Source organism: Sceloporus occidentalis, unplaced genomic scaffold (genome assembly GCF_023333645.1).
Source record: "Sceloporus occidentalis isolate IW3139 unplaced genomic scaffold, rSceOcc1.0.p SCAF_231, whole genome shotgun sequence".
NCBI classification, from domain to species: Eukaryota; Metazoa; Chordata; class Lepidosauria; order Squamata; family Phrynosomatidae; genus Sceloporus; species Sceloporus occidentalis.
Window position 1 is genome coordinate 494,484 of NW_028317211.1, and position 17,807 is coordinate 512,290.

The following is a 17,807-nucleotide window of genomic DNA, read 5'->3' on the forward strand; positions in this document are numbered from 1 at the left end:
CTTAGTGCCTTGTGGTGGTGGTGGCTCACTGATCTTTAACCCTATGAGTGCCAGTGTCAGGACACAATTTTCCTCATGGGACGCCCAGCTATTTTTCGTAGTTTAATTCAAAAATATTTCGTCCGAACAAGTATTCGTAAAAACCTAACTGAACACAAATTTAAGATTAACACAAATGCTGCACCCAATCATGATGTAATGGTAAAAATAAAGATAAAAAAGTACCAAAATAAATAAAAATAAAAACCCTCCCTATTTCCCTTACTATATTTATTATATATATATATATATATCTATCTATATATATAGTTGTCCCGCAAGGGTAGACACCAGGTATCCGGAGCCCACAAGTTCCCAGGTGTGGTTATAACATTCTGGGAATCGTAGTTCATCGGCCCATTTTCTTATTAAAAAAATAAAGGTATATTTAAAATTCCTGTATATTTCTATTTCCTTGTACCATTGTTTTGTTGGCGAGGAGAGTGTTTCCACAACTGGCGCGCCATGGAAATGCTTCCTCTTAACCCGCCTGGCAAGACATGGGGTTAAACATTGAAATTGAGGCATTCAGCAACACAAAAAATAATGTTGGGACCCCGCGTGATCGCTCTACAGAATCATCACATTCACCACACTCAGCATGGAGGTGATCAACAAAATCCTGCTCTGGTGATTAGGTCTCTATCGCTGAGTTTCTCAGGAAACTATCAGAGATATTCAGCGTCTATCGTGACCTAATCACCAGAGCAGGATTTGCTCTGTAAGGAGTAAGTGGCTCTCCTACTCCTTATATGAGAGCGTTTACATCTGACGATATCACACCGCTGGTTTTATTTGTGTTTTATTTCTATGTTACGCGTTGAATGAGATTTGAGGAAAAGTTTGTATCAAGGGAAGGATCTTTGAATATACCTTCCATCCATTTATTCACTAGGTGCGCGGTCACCATTATTTTTCACTTTTGAAGGAAAATATATGGTTTGGTGTTTCTTCTTTGCAGGAGGATATAGGGGCTCGGCATGCAGGTGGCAGATGAGGTTCAACATAGAGAAATGCAAAGTTACGCATTATGGTAAAATAATAACAATGCGATCTATTCTTTAATTGGAATATCCTTGGGGGAAACTACCAATGAGAATGAATTAGGAATAACGGTTGACAACAGACTTGGTAACAGTGCCCAATGCCAGGGGGCAGCTGCGAGGGCCAATAAGGTTTTGGCATGTATATAACGGGGTATTGATTCACGGGAGGAGGATATTATCCGCCTCTTTACAGGTCATTGCTAAGACCTCACCTTGAATACGCGATACAATTCTGGGCACCGGTCCTTAAAAAGGACATTATGGAATTAGAAAAAGTGCAAAAGAAGGGAATAAAATTAATAAGGGGATTGGGAGATACGGAGAGAGACAAAAAAAGTTAAAATTATATACACTAGAAAAGCGGCGATTCAGAGGGGGTATGATAACAAATAAATATATACGGGGCCGATATACATTATATAAATATATGCGGGGCGATATACATTATATAAATATACACGGGGCCGATATACATTATATAAATAGAAGCCAAGCCGATATACATTATATAAATAGAAGCGGGTCCAATATACAATATATAAATATACGCATGGCCGATATACATTATATAAATATACGCGGGGCTGATATACATTATATAAATATATGCGGGGCCGATATACAATATATAAATATACACAATATATAAATATACGCAGGGCCGATATACATTATATAAATATACGCAGGGCCGATATACATAATATAAATATACGCATTGCCTATATACATTATATAAATATATGCGGGGCCGATATACATTTTATAAATATACACGGGGCCGATATACATTATATAAATATACGCGGGGCCGATATACAATATCTAAATATATGCGGGGCCGATATACAATATATAAATATACGCGGGGCCGATATACATTATATAAATATACGCGGGGCCGATATACAATATATAAATATGTGCGGGGCAGATATACATTTTATAAATCTACACGGGGCCGATATACAATATATAAATATACACGTGGCTGATATACATTATATAAATATACGCAGGGCCGATATATATTATATAAATATACGCATTGCCTATATACATTATATAAATATATGCGGGGCCGATATACATTTTATAAATATACGCGGGGACCGATATACATTATATAAATATACGCGGGGCCGATATACAATATATAAATATGTGCGGGGCAGATATACATTTTATAAATATACACGGGGCCGATATACAATATATAAATATACGCGGGGCCGATACACATTATATAAATACATGCATGGTCAATATACATTATATAAATATATGCATTGCCAATATACATTATATAAATACATGCATGGCCGATATACATTATATAAATAGATGCGGGTCTGATATACAATATATAAATATACGTGGGGCCGATATACATTATATAAATATATGCGGGGCCGATATACAATATATAATTATATGCGGGGCCGATATACATTATATAAATATATGCATTGCCAATATACATTATATAAATATACGCGGGGCCGATATACATTATATAAATATATGCGGGGCCGATATACATTATATAAATATACGCAGGGCCGATATACATTATATAAATATATGCATTGCCAATATACATTATATAAATATACGCGGGGCCGATATACATTATATAAATATACGCGGGGACGAAATACAATATAAAATATACGCGGGGCTGATATACATTATATAAATACATGCATGGCCAATATACATTATATAAATACATGCATGGCCAATATACATTATATATATAAATGCGGGGCCGATATACATTATATAAATACATACATGGCCAATATACATTATATAAATAAATGCGGGGCCGATATACATTATATTAATATATGCAAGGGTGATATACATTATATAAATACATGCATGGCCAATATACATTATATAAATATACGCGGGGCCGATATACATTATATAAACATACGCAGGGCCGATATACATTATATAAACATATGCGAGGCTGATATACATTATATAAATATATACGAGGCTGATATACATTATATAAATATATACGGGGCCGATATACATTATATAAATATATGCGGGGCCGATATACATTATATAAATATATGCGGGGCCGATATACTTTATATAAACATATGCGAGGCTGATATACATTATATAAATATATACGGGGTCGATATACATTATATAAACATACGCAGGGCCGATATACATTATATAAATATATGCCGGGCCGATGTACATTATATAAATATATACGGGGCCGATGTACATTATATAAATATATGCGGGGCCGATATACATTATATAAATATATGCGGGGCCGATATACATTATATAAATACATGCAGGGCCGATATAAAGAGCTCTTCAGTGAACTGTTCATTAACAGAAATGTACAAAGAACAAGAGGTCGCCCTCTGAGACTGGAAGAGCGGAGATTTCATAGACGACAAAGAAAGGGATTCTTTACAGTGAGGACAATAAAGATATGGAATGCACAGCCAAGAGAGGTGGTTATCAATTACATTTGATGCCTTCAAAAGGGTCTGTATATTTTTTTAGAAAGACATGACATACAGGGCTATAAATTAATAAATTAATATTTTAGAGCTTCTTGATCCAAAACAGATTTTTTCCCCCTGATGACAGAATTCGAGGTAGCTTAATTAGGGGTATTTTCGTCTTCTTTGGATCAAGAATAGAAAGGTTAGGTAGAAGGGTTGAACTTGATGGACGTAGGTCTTTTTTCAATCTTATGTACTATGTAACTATGTAATTTGAATTGGCCAGCTTTGAAGATGTCCCAAATATGACATGAGTGCGGGATGCGACAGATGTAAAAATTCTGAGTTGAAAAACTAAATTGTGCATGTCCCAAAATTGGCCTTTTAGTCCCCAAACAACCCGACAAACGCATGCTTGGCTATTAGCACTGTACATGGGAGATGTTGCTGAACACCTTTTAGGTGTTGTTTGGAAGTGACATATACCACGAGCTGCAAATTCATATTGAAAGTAAAGTGTGTGCTTTAGCTGCTGGGGGCGCTGCCATATTATATATATAAGGCATATAGCCTTTTAATATGGTCAATACAGTCGGTTCCAAGAGTGGTCTAAGGAGCCCCTAAATTGTTTGGTGTGTTGCTGAATGCATCAGTGTCGAGGCATTGCAGCAACACCAGCTGAGCAAAGAAAGCAATTATTGGTTGCTCCCTATGCTCGTTTAATCCCATGACGTACCAGGCACGTCAATTGTCATTAAGGGGATGCAAATTAGATCAATACGTAACGCGCTCAACAAAGCAAATAGCAGAACCTGAATATCCATCCAGTGCTTTGTAAGATATATATCTGAACCTCCATACTGTGCAACTTAGTTTCCTTGGGACACAATCGGGAACTTGATATTCTGTGTCTGTTTTCTTAGAAACAGAATCACTTTCATAATACACAGAAAATGGATTTGCAAAAATATCAAGAAAAACTCAAAAAGGGGAATTTTATCGGCTAAAGTGTAAATCAGTAGCAAGCGGCTCAACTACATCAATGGCAACAATTTAGATAAACGAAGGAGATTGTTGGTGATCTGGTCAGTGAAGATCAGGAGAAGGCAGACATTCTAAATATTTTTTCTTGGTATTTACCAATAATTCACGCACGGCTGCAGGTTTGCTAATTCATTCTACAGAAAAGCTGGCAGCAAACATATGATTGGCTGAAAGAGGACAAAGTGCCAGATCTGCTAAATAAATAAAGTAGAACAGATAATGCCCCGGGGCCGGATGGTATATACCCTCTGGTACTTAAACACTTGGCGTAAAGCAGAAGCGCTAACAATACAGACCAAAATCTCAGCCGGGTGGTTATAGACCCAGCAGTAGCGGGGACATTTTGGAAGCCGGTTAAGGGATAATATTAAAAAAAACCAACTATTTATTATTATTTAACTCAGGTTTATGAAGCAGAGATCGTGCCGGACGAACTTAATTGCTTTCTATGAAGTGTTGAGTAAAACCCAGAACAGAGAGTTTCAGTGGATGTGATTTATTCAGATTGTGTGAAAGCAGGCGATCCACATACAAGGTTATTGAGCGAATGGAAGGAGGTCGGCTTAGGGAGCGCTGCTGGGATAGAAAACTCTCCAAATGATAGCAGTCCGAGAGTTCATGGAGAATTATCCAACGGGAGAAAGGGGGTGAATGAAGTGAAATGAAGAGTTCATGGAGAATTATCCAACGGGAGAAAGGGGGTGAATGAAGTGAAATGAAGAGTTCATGGAGAATTATCCAACGGGAGAAAGGGGGTGAATGAAGTGAAATGAAGAGTTCATGGAGAATTATCCAACGGGAGAAAGGGGGTGAATGACGTGAAATGAAGAGTTGGCATGTGGGCCGGGCATCATTAAAACGAGATTCTGGCTTCCTTGATGATTAGGAAACCATAGTCAAGTTTAGAGTCTGTTTGCTTTGCCCTCCATGACTTTCATTTCCTAAATTTTTTCAGTTTTTTTGCGATGTTCAATTTAGGTTTCTTCATTTTCTTCATTTTCTTCATTTTCAATTTTGCCTTTGACTTCAATTTCCGCTGTTCGCGTTGAAGTTTGGCTTTGGCTTTCTTAGATTCTGCTTTCACCTTATGTCGCATCTTTTTGATCTCTTTGATGCTTTTTTCTTTAAGATCTTTTTTCCTTTTCTTCATTCGCTCCTTTCTCTCCTTTTTCTCCCTTTTTTTCTTTTCCTCCATTGTATGTTTTTTCTCCCTTTTCTCTTTTTTCTTCACTTCCTTCTTTTTCTCCATTTGCTCCTTTCTCTCCTTTTTCTCCTTTTCCTTCTTTTCCTCCATTTTCTTCTTTTTCTCCCTTCTCTCTTTTTCCTTCATTTCCTTCTTTTTGTCCTTTCCCTCCCTTTTCTCCTTTTTTTCCTTTTCCTTCTTCTCCTTCTTTTTATCCCTTCTCTCCTTTTTCTCCTTTTCCTTCTTTTCCTCCTTCTTATCCTTTCTCTCCCATTTCTCCTTTTCCTTCTTTTCCTCCTTTTCATCTTTTCTCTCCCTTTCCTCCCTTTTCCTCCCGTACTTCTTTTCCTCCTTTTCATCTTTTCTCTTCCATTTTTCCCTTTCCTTCCTGTCCTCCTTTTCCTCTTTTCTCTCCCTTTTCTCCCTTTTCTTCCTCTCCTTTTCTGTCTCCATTCTCTCACATTCCTCATTTTCTTTATAGTCCTCCTTTTCCTTATAGTACTTCTTTCTCTTCATTCTCTCCCATTCCTCCTCTTCACTCTCCTCTCCACCCTTCTCTTCATCATAAATCTTCTTTTTCCTTCTGTCAGTGTGGTCTCTTCCTGACGATGCCATCAAGTTCCGAAAGAAACTGCTGGATGTTTTAGGTTTCCTTTCAATTCTTTCTTCACTCTCCTGTTCTTGGAGACTGGAAATTGATGGACTTACTAAAAAAAAAATAAAAAAATAAAAGAAAGCAAATCGGTTAATATGTTACGGATCGTCCCTCGACAACGTGTACATAAAAAACGTAAAAACCCTATGATTCCCAAGCTTCAAAGAAATGTTTCCTATAATGTGACTTTCAACCTTATTTTTCATTTTTTTTAACAGTAGCAAATAATTGATATTCTATTTATATTGGGAAATCATTCCTTTTTAAGACGGGTGAGTTAAGTTCCAGCAATGAATTTTAAAAGTCCAAGTTTGATGACATCATACGGTCAAAATAAACGTATACTCTTTCTATTATTCATTATTGTTAATATATGTTACCTAAGGAAGTTAAGAAGCGGAGGGACTCTTCATCCGGTGGTCTCAGTCCAGTTTCTCCTGCATACCGTTCAGAAATGTTTTTTTGTTGTCTACAACGGCGAAACCTAAAATAAGAATAATAAACCCGTTAAGGAAGAAATGGATTCCAGCAGCATCGGAGTGTTTCTCCCCGTGTATAGTATACATGCTGTTTGGTCATTTTTTATATAGTGCGTTGCGTTGGATGTCTCTCCGCAGCATTTGAATTTCCAACAATTTGTATAACTTACTGTACGTAGAAATAGACCCCCAGTCCGGTTGCCATCGCGCATATAACACAGATGAATGCGTTCTGCACGATCCTCAACACCGGTCGTGAATGAACTGCAGAGAGAGCAAAAATATTTCTTAGCACAAGAAGAATGTGGAGATAAATACATATTTATATATTAAAGCTTAAAGAAAAATAGGATCTGCTACTAAATGAGATACGAGAAAATGGTCATTTCTGTCCTCTTCTGAAAGTAGGACACATTGTCGCTTCCAGACCTTCCTCTCCCCGAAGGCATTAATAGAACATGTCTTTTATCTCTAACGTTGTGCTTCTATCTTAGTGTAGAGGAGTTAGAAATGACACGTTTCTTTTTCCGGGTCCAGTTACTCCACTATGAGAGCATTTTCTATTATTGTGTAGTTTGCTATTCCATACGGTTATCATTAATGTTAAAAGAAAACACATAGCGTACCTGATTGTGCCATTCGTGTAATCAGTGAACGGAATCCTCCGATCGCCAGAGATCCTTTGTGAGATAAACAGGAAAAAGGAATGTTAGCTGCATGTTCTCTATACAATATCTTTCTATTATCCCCGAGTTACAGAAAAAGCCAGCCCCAAATTACAGTTACATGAGGAGCGGATACTGTAACCTCTCTTATCTAATATTCAACATTTCATCTTTCTTACGGGTAATGAAATCATGCGTGTGCATTGTACACATACACACATAACACGGATCACACGCTTCTGAAGCATGGATGCCCATCTGAGAGACGTCTATATCTTACCATTAGATGTTGGGTTGGATTCTCGTGGCTGGAAATTCCCGTCGGTCCCTGCAAAAAAAACAACAACACCGGAGTCATCAACGGCCAACAAACTTCTTCATTCATAGGAACCTTAAGGTTTTTGTGTTTAGGAAATGCAGGAATATCATTTGACTTTTTGGGTATAGACTTTCTGGATTGCACGAATATTAAGGCAGGACCGCGTCCCCGCAGGCAGATTAGCTTCCTTCTCATAAAATGAATCAGATGTACTATAGATGCAGATCCTATCAGCGGACTTACTGGATCTCATTCTTTTGTGGGTTTTAGTGTTTTAAAGCTGATAACAAATCCTACGAATAACCGAAATAAATCCCGCGGTTTCAGTGCAGTCAGGAAGAGACGCGCAATTCCTTTGTGTCCCAAAAACATTTCTAAATATCATATGTTGCCCATTGTAAGGTGAAGAGCCCTGTTTTCATTGGATTTGTAACGGATTTAACTGATATTTTTTCTACCAAACCGCCTCGAGTGCAGCTGCAGGGCAGCGATTCCGGCAGCTACCGATACAAAGATGCAAAGCTACTACGATCCGCATCTTCTCTGTTAGGAGGCTACAGTAGAAGTGTCCTTCTGCTCTCTGATGTGCTGTATCTGTGTACTGCACCTGTGATGTCACAATGAAGACATGACATCATCGTGTTCCGTGATCTCAAGGTGATGAAACAATTTTGTACGTTTGCAATGTTACAAAAACACTTTTGATACAAAATAAAAATCCAGTAAAGATAGAAGAAACCTTTAAGGTTTTTTCCGGCCGGATCAGAGTCTATTGCTGGGCGCTGTGAGGATTATTATTTTCTTGTTATTTGTCCGTTTGCAGGGAATTAGGGAGCCGATCCGTTTATTGTTCAGTTAATTGTTGTTAAAGTTAATTCTCCCAAGATGTAGTATTTGAGGTGTCCTGATTTGGGAAGCACCTGATACTCAGGAGACGGAATTCTATTCTCTTTCTGGCAGTAATGGGGCAAACATTACGAGGGATACATTGTTACTCGCTGCTTTTTTTGCAGGTTTTATGGTTATTTTGCTGATTTGAAACGGTAATGATGACCGATGGAAACATTTATCACCCAAACAGATATATATTTCTGGAGAGCAGACAGCCCGGGGGGTTTCATTGGGATCGCTGGGCAACCGGGAGGCAGCTATTTGGCAGCCAATCTCTATAAATTTAGCCAAAACATGATTTTTGGGGCTTCTTCCACCAACGCATTGCTCTGTATTTTTTCTGTAGGTTTTTGTGCAGAAATGTATACACTTTTTTCAGCTTTTCTTGCAGCATAGATAGATTATTAAAGTATTTTGGAAGTTATTTGCTACAGTTTCCCACCATTTCATAAAAGGATAATGTTAGCCGGCCGCAGGATATATTCATTTTAATTACACCAAACTGAGAATGAAGGGAAGGAAATTCACCAACACCAATCCTAACCGTATACCTGTACAGAACCGATTCAAACCTTACCGACGACAGCGAACGCGTCTCTACATCAACGACTTCTTCAGACTGCAGCCCCTTGTGGGGCACGGATACAATCTCCTCACATTACACGGCACTCAAACACGGGGCCACAACCTAGAAAAAGAGCCAACACGGGGGGGAGATCTACATAACAGAGAAAAAAGGGGCAGAAAACATCCACGATCGGTATTTATAAAACAATTTAAACAAAAACCGCATAAAGCTCATTAAATGTGGTCTTAATTTTGTCCCCCCCTCCCCCCGCAGCTAAACTTGGCACATTCTCTTTGTATGCGGATTTACAGAAATTCACTCGATCCCTTTTTGGAGAATCCCGAATCACAATAAATCCCCATAATACAGAGAATAAATGTATTCGCACTTTCCTTCAAGAAAAGTCTAATTTTTTTCTCATATTCACAAAAATCAGGAGCTATAGCGATATTTCATATATTTAGTAATTGACGAGGCAGACAAAAAATAAAGTGAAATATACACATAGTAAAAGAAAAAACAATGGTGTGGGCCAAACAATTCTTCCCAGTAAATATGATCATGAAGAAGCCACTAGATTAATAAAAAATAGGGAAACGTGAAATTCTCAAAAAAGATCCCTCATCTATAGCTGAACTTAAGCCTTCTATTTAATTATAACTTCGTACAATTTCTTAATGCCTCCTAAAAAAGATGGAGAGAGAGAAAGAGATAGGGACAAGGAAAAGTCCCAAAATACAAAAACAATGAGTGGTTACTATTCTCCAACATCACCGAAATCTCCAGAATCACTACCTGGTATAATGGCTACGCCAGAACGACCTAATCTAAGTCAAGGCTTTAGTGAGTCTATTGAACCATTATCCAATACTAGCTTAGCAAAAGCATTGGAGAATCTTCGGGAACGAATTAAAATAGACTTTAAAGAAAACCTAATTGAGCTTAAACAAGAGATCCAATCAATCTCAGAAAATACGTCTTCACTTATGATTGAAACACAATCGCTGAGAAGTGAAACGGAACATTTACAATCTCATAACAAATTATTGACAGAGGATCTAAATAAATTAGAGCTCAAATTAGCGGATTTAGAAGATCGTTCAAGAAGAACGATTTCCAAAGACCATTTGGAATCTTTCTGTAAGGAATGGATTTCCACCGTAATTAAACCTGATAAATTGGGATGCTTTCCTTTTGAGCGATTACACCGTTTATCAAAACCGAGAAGTCTTATTAATTCTGAAAATTCGAGAGATGTAATTATCTGCTTCAACAATGCTTGTATTAAAGATCTTCTGATGAAAGCTGCAAAGGCTAAATTATTTCCTGATCCATACAAAGAATTTTTGTTATTACAAGATCTGTCTTTGACCACAAGAAATAACAGCCGAAAAAATTTTTTTTTTTTTTTTTACATTGTTCTTTATTCAATTTTTTTAAAATAATTATGACAAACAATTAACATGTAAGTTACTTGCATAAAAATTTAAGTAACCTACAGTATATTTCTTACAATATTAATTGATTTGTAGATTATAACAAACATACATACAATTAGACACTACGACAAAGCTCTTTGGATTAATAACCTTGGTAACGTTTTAGATCTCCATGAGGGGTCTACATTTGGCGAAGTATAAAGGTTGAACTCATCGGCAGAACACGAGAAAAGGAGAAGGAAAAAAAAATAAAAAAATAAATATATATATATATATATAGAGTTATTAAATTCTCAAGAACTCCCTAAAATATGTGCGTTCCAACTAGACCAAATTTTGTTATAAAAAGCTATATTATTCCAAAAAAAATATCTCTCTGAAATAGCCTGTATTTTAACTTGATTATAAATTTCGTCCCGTAGTGGGATGTTGTGACTTTTCCAATTTCGAGCAATACATATTTTGCATGCCAATAATATGTTAATTAACAAAATTCTATTAAATTTAGGTATTTGCGGAAGGTCTAAGTGGAACATAAAGATTTGAGGCGTCAAGCAAATCTTAATACCTGTAACTGATTGAAATATAAAACATACTAAATTCTTTATAGGATTAAGATTAGGACCTTCCCACCATATGTGGAAATGAGTTCCAACTGATTTTTGACAACGCCAACAAACATCGTTATTTTCATTTTACATTTTACTAAGTTTGCTTGGAACCAGGTACCAACGATGTAATAATTTATAGTATTGTTCATGAAGATTTAAACAATGTACTGATTTTCTTGTATGGTACCAAGCTTTATACCACTTTTGTAAATGAAATTCCTCTCGAAGGTCTCTTTCCCATGATAGAATTGTTTTGCATTTTTCGGAAGACATTATGCTTGTCAGTAGTTTAGACACCTTCGAGATTATTTTTGCTTGAGGGGGTTCTGAGAAAAGGTCATCCAAATTATCATGTGCCCTTAAAGGGTTTGATAATAAAAATTGCTTAATACGTAAATAAGAAAAAAGTTCCTGATTTAATAAATTATATCTTGTTTGAATGTCTGCAAAAGGAATTATGGCTTGTCCCTCGGTGAAATCTGCTAATTTTTGTATCCCGCATCGTTTCCATCCTTGAATATTTAAATCTGTAATATATATGTTTAAGATTTCTATGGGAGATAATTCTGACATAGCTGTTGATAGGCCATAATCTTTCCGAACTTTAAGTAATGCATTCAGAATATCTCTCACCAAGGGGTTTACTAATTTTAAATTATTCAATGTTTTCTTATCTAGCCAAATTAATTTAGATGGGTCAATGTTATTACTAATGTTTTTTTCCGCAATGTACCATCCTAAATTATGTTTAGTTTTAGTTCCCCATGCCAAAGCATGAGAAATGCGGGAGGCCTCGTAGAGTCTGTATAGATCTGGGTATCCCAACCCTTCGTGAGAGATGCTCCTCCTCATGATATTTTTAGATATCCTTGGTTTCTTAGCTGACCAGACAAATATTGTAAATAACTTGTCGAAATCCCTTAAAACGTTTTTTGGAACCTGATATGGAATGGTTCGAAACAAGTATAGTATCTTTGGTATTAGGTATGCTTTTAAAATGTTTATACGGCCTAACCAAGATAGTTCTAATTTTTTCCATGTTGAAGTTATTTCATTTCTTCTAGCAATGTGCCATCATTTAAAGAGATCGTATCAAATGAATTTTTACTAATAATAATACCCAAATATTCAACTTTATTTTGAGGTTTGACTTCATAGGTTCCCTCTGAAAAATATCTTTGTTGGGTTTCTTTTAAGTTGAAAGTTATTATTTGTGTCTTTAAGAAATTAATTTTATAATTAGAGAGGGAGGAGTATTCCCTTATTTCTTCTAAGATGGAAGGACATGACTGTTCGGGAGAAGATATCGTTAAAAGTACGTCATCTGCGTATAGTGTAATTAAATGTTCCTGGGGTCCTATTTTTATTCCATAAATTTTCTGTGAATTTCTAATAGATGCTGCTAAGGGTTCCATAATTTCGGTTTTCTTAAACGGTTTCCTGTCCAGGTTGAAATCCTGGATGCTGTTAAAGTCTCCCCCTATAATAACCAAGCCTTTTTCAATTTTCTCGAGAGTCTCAATTGAATCGTTAATAAATTTAACTATTGAGTCAGAAGGGGCATAGAGGGACATAAACGTATAAAGAATATCGTTAATTTTACAAACTAAAATTAGTCTTCTCCCGTCCTTATCTGATTCGTGCATAATATATTCAAATTTAATTTTATGAGATAGTATTATAGCAACACCCCTTTTCTTTTTCTCTGACATAGAGGAAGTAAATATATGGGGGTATCTACGATATTTCCACAATAATTTTTGTTGTTTTAACCAATGGGTTTCTTGGATGAATGCGATATCAATATTTTCTTTTAGCAGAGAGTCATAAATATAAGACCTTTTATACGGTGAGTTCAACCCTTGTGCATTGATTGTTACTAATTTAAGGGTCATTTTAAGGGGTAGTAAGAATTTTTTTTTATAGGAAATTGACCCATATTTTCCGCCAAGTAGACAATCACCTCAGTGGAGATCATACATAGTACAAAATAAAATCCGTCGAGCTTAACATTAAACATAAAATCCATTACGTATATCTTAACAAGTGACATAGAAACATATAGAAAAACATTCATTCTATCTCTTCTAACTCCATTCTCTGGGGGGGTGTCAAAAATCGGCCTCCCTATGTGGAGAAAAAGTCCCTGATCCATCTGGGATTATCGCGGGGGGGCGTACCCAGGGCTAAAAAAAAATAAAAAATATATAGAAATTAAACCCCTTCTTCGTGAAGTGTAGATACTTAGTATTTATAAATTTGTTTGTGCACCTAAGTAAAACTGTGCAGTATAAATATAGGTAGTGTTTCACTGAATTGTTTATAATCTTAAATTACTTCAGTATATCTATCTCATACAATTATTATGTGTTGCATTCCAACTATATTCTGGTATTGTATTTATCTTATGTGTAAGTGAAATATATCGAAAAAAACCCAAAAAAACCCTTTATAAAGTGAATATATTTGCTTTATTCTCTTTCATAGATTTATATGTTTACCCGATTTGGGTCATACGGTATAAATTTAAATTTGGGGAGTGTTTCTTAAATTATGTGTATTCTTGTGATTCCCCCATTATATGTGTCTCGTATAATTTTTAATATTGCAATTATAAATAAATTATTTATATTAGAGCTATGTATAAATCTACTATGTGTAAGTCTGTTGTATCCCAATCTTTACAAATAATAAATAGTTGTGTATTTAAATATCTGTGTTATTCTTAGATTTAGGTGTCATAAGTGTGTTTCTTCAAAGAAAAAAAAAAATGGAGGCGGGATCCTCTATATTTCTTTTAATCAATCTCGTTTTAACAAACCCCAAATAGTTAATTTACTTTTAAGCTGTTCTGGGTCCTGGCAGGTATATTGTTTTCCACTATAATTGACCCTTATTTTTATGGGGAATCCCCAGGTATATTTGATATTATTTTCTCTTAAGCAAGCTGTAAGGTCTGCGAATTTACTCCTATTAAGTCTTGTAGTTTGAGAGAGATCCGGGTAGAATGTTAATGATGCAAATTTTTTGTTTTTTTGCGGATTTACTCTCCATTCTTTAACAAACTGGTCTTTAATCCGGAGACTTGCAAAAATAACTATTGTGTCTCTGTCTCTATCTTTATAAATAGGGTTCGTTGGCTTTGGAATTCTGTAAACGTTCTCAATTGGTGTGGATCCAAGTGATTTTGTGTCCATGTACGTTGCCAGAAGCTCCATTATATATTGATCCATATTTATAGTTGTTTCTGGAATTCCTCTGATTCTTAGATTTTTTCTTCTGGAGCTATCTTCAATGTCTGCTATTTTGTGCTCCATTTTTTTAATCTCCAAGTTGTAGCTTTCATTTTGAGCTTTTAGATCTTTTATCGTTGTTTGAAGAGTAGAAATCTCTTGAGAATGAGAAAGTAATGAAGATTTTATGGCAGATATCTCATCTTTATAGTCTTTCAGATTTCTATCCAGATCCAACTTGATTCTCATGTATAGGGTTTCTAAAGCTGATGACAAGTCTTTGTGAGATATATATGGTTGTTGGATTTGATCTGGTTCGTCAGTACCGTGTTCCAGTATTGATTTTTCAGGTGATTCTGAAAGACTTAGCTGACTACGAGGAGAGTAAAAAGTACTTATGGATTGCGGTTTTCTTGATTTATTTGTAGTCTTAATTTTCTCGCCTTTATCCATTTTATCGATTTTAGGAGGCATAATTCATATGTAAATAATTTCTTACTAAAGAGGAGTTAAAGATCCAGTCTGTATTCTTCTTCGGTTCTTTCTTCAGTTATATCATTAGATTTTATTCCAGAATATGAGCCATTTATTTCCTTATTACTAGCTTGTTATCTCAAATTCAAATTAGGTCATGAGCCTTTATTCGACTCAACTTGTAGTGGAGGAGAAAAAAAAAAAGAACCTCAACCAATACTGATTCGCAGTCTCTCCCTTCCTCTTTTTAGTCCAGAAATTACAATTCCCTCTTAACTAGAAGAGGAGTATCCCAATGTGATATATTAATCATGCAGTTGTTACAACGGGGTTTTTTACAATCTTCAGTTAGGTTCCATGAATTGTATACATATCAGGAGTGCCAATTAACTCCTATAACAGGGGTGTCCAACATGCGGCCCGCGGGCCAAATGCGGCCTGCGAGACCTCGAGGTGCGGCCCGCGTAAGATCGGCAGCCAGGACAACCGATCTTACGCGAGCCGCACCTCAAGCCCTGCTACTTACTTGTGGGAGGGTCTTCTGGACTGCACAGAGGAAGCGGAGTTCACGTGACATCCTACTTCCTCTGTGCTTTAGCAGAGAAGGCAGAGGGAGGCCGCGCCCCCTGCTGAAGTCTGTGAGCGGCATCGAGGAGCTGCAGTGCAGGTAAGGGGGTGGGGAGGGTGTTTGAATGAGTGTGTGTGATTGAGGGAATTAATCTGTGAATGAATGATTATATGAATAAATGAGTGTGTGTGTGTGTGTGTGATAGCATGGACGTGTAAGTGCTGGAACCTAGGCATGATGGGACTGTGATTGCTGTTAGCAATCACACTCCTATCATGCCAAGTCAGCCAGTACATGCTGAAACCTGGCCAGCTGCCCCCCTTGTGTATTGATGCTGCCAGCAGTATGGGGTCTGCACATCACTTACAGCCACCCTGTACCAGCGTGCATTGGCTGACTTGGCATGATAGGAGTGTGATTGCTAACAGCAATCACAGCGAGCACAGTCCCATCATGCCTAGGTTCCAGCATTTACTGGATGGATGTGTAAGTGCTGGAACCTAGGCATGATGGGACTGTGACTACTGTTAGCAATCACACTCCTATCATGCCAAGTCAGCCAGTACATGCTGAAACCTAGCTAGCTGCCCCCTTGTGTAGTGATGCTGCCAGCAGTATGGGGTCTGCACATCACTTACAGCCACCCTGTACCAGCATGTATTGGCTGACTTGGCATGATAGGAGTGTGATTGCTAACAGCAATCACAGCGAGCACAGTCCCATCATGCCTAGGTACCAGCATTTACTGGTTACCTGGGTATGATAGGAGTGTGATTGCTGTTAGCAATCACACTCCTATCATGCCAAGTCATATTGCTAATTTTGTCCAATTGTGTGTTACCTACTTTTATTAAACATGTGAGTTTTTATTATTATTTTTAAAGGTGGGGGTCATTTTTGGTTTTGGCTAAGTGAACCCTGAATGTTTTGGTCCAGAATTTTCATTTTAGTTCATCCCTAGAATAAATCTAGGGAATCCTGAATTTGTAGTCGCAAAACTTTCAAGGCCCAGAAATCAGTGAGAGGAAGAGTAAAGGTTTTGTGTCATTTTACTTTATTTTAATCTGTATATTTTATTAAAGGCCATATTTTTTGTCACAGTGAAAAATGAGTGCGGCCCGCGCACGTATACAATTCTGATGAAGTGGCCCACTGCAGAAAAAACTTGGACACCCCTGTCCTATAATATCAATAGATTTCAAAGTTGGTTTGCGTAAGATAGAGCTCAGCCAGTAATAATTCACTTTCTCTCCCCAATATGATGTATTAATAATGCAATTATTTCAGAGGGATTTTTACAATCTTCGCTTAGATTCTATGAGTTATATGCATGTCAGAGGTAACCCCTATCAAATTGGTAGATCTCATATATTTGTAAGTAGGAAGAAGTTTTGCAATAGATTTTTCAGTTTAGTTGTCCACAACAAAAAAAAAAAAAAAAAAAAAAAGAAAAAGAAAACAAATTGTTAAGGTCAAAAATTTTTGGAAGTAACTCTCACACTGAGAAAGATGGGAATTGTGTATAGGTGGCTTTTTCCAACTAGACTTTCCTTCCCTTTCAATCAGAAAGACTACATGTTTGACGATCCTGCTAAAGCAATAACTCTGCTGATACAGAATGGAGATGTGGAGAAAACAACTGACTGAAAAGCGAAACTTCTTTTTCTTATTCCTCTATGTCGCGTATTGAATATGAACACGAATCTCTCTATACTAATACTTTACTGCAGTCTCTGGCTAATATTTGCTATTTTATTATTTATTAATAACTGTTCTTTAGAAATTGGAAGATTGATGTCTCTAGATGATTAAGCTTTAGATATTGAATGAACACTTGATCACTGGATTTGAACATTATTTTATTAACTATGAATAATTTTTCTCTAGAAATTGAAAGTTGGGCGTCTTTAGATGGTTAAGCTTTGGATATTGGATATTGAATGAAATTATCGCAGGCTTATTATCAGCTATAGCCTATGTTTACTACTATTAACTTATGTATGTTTAATCCTGATGACCTAGCTGCTGGGCTCTTTCTTTCTAGCGACATTAGATTACTGAACATGAATATGTATATATATCTTTTTTTTTTTTCTTC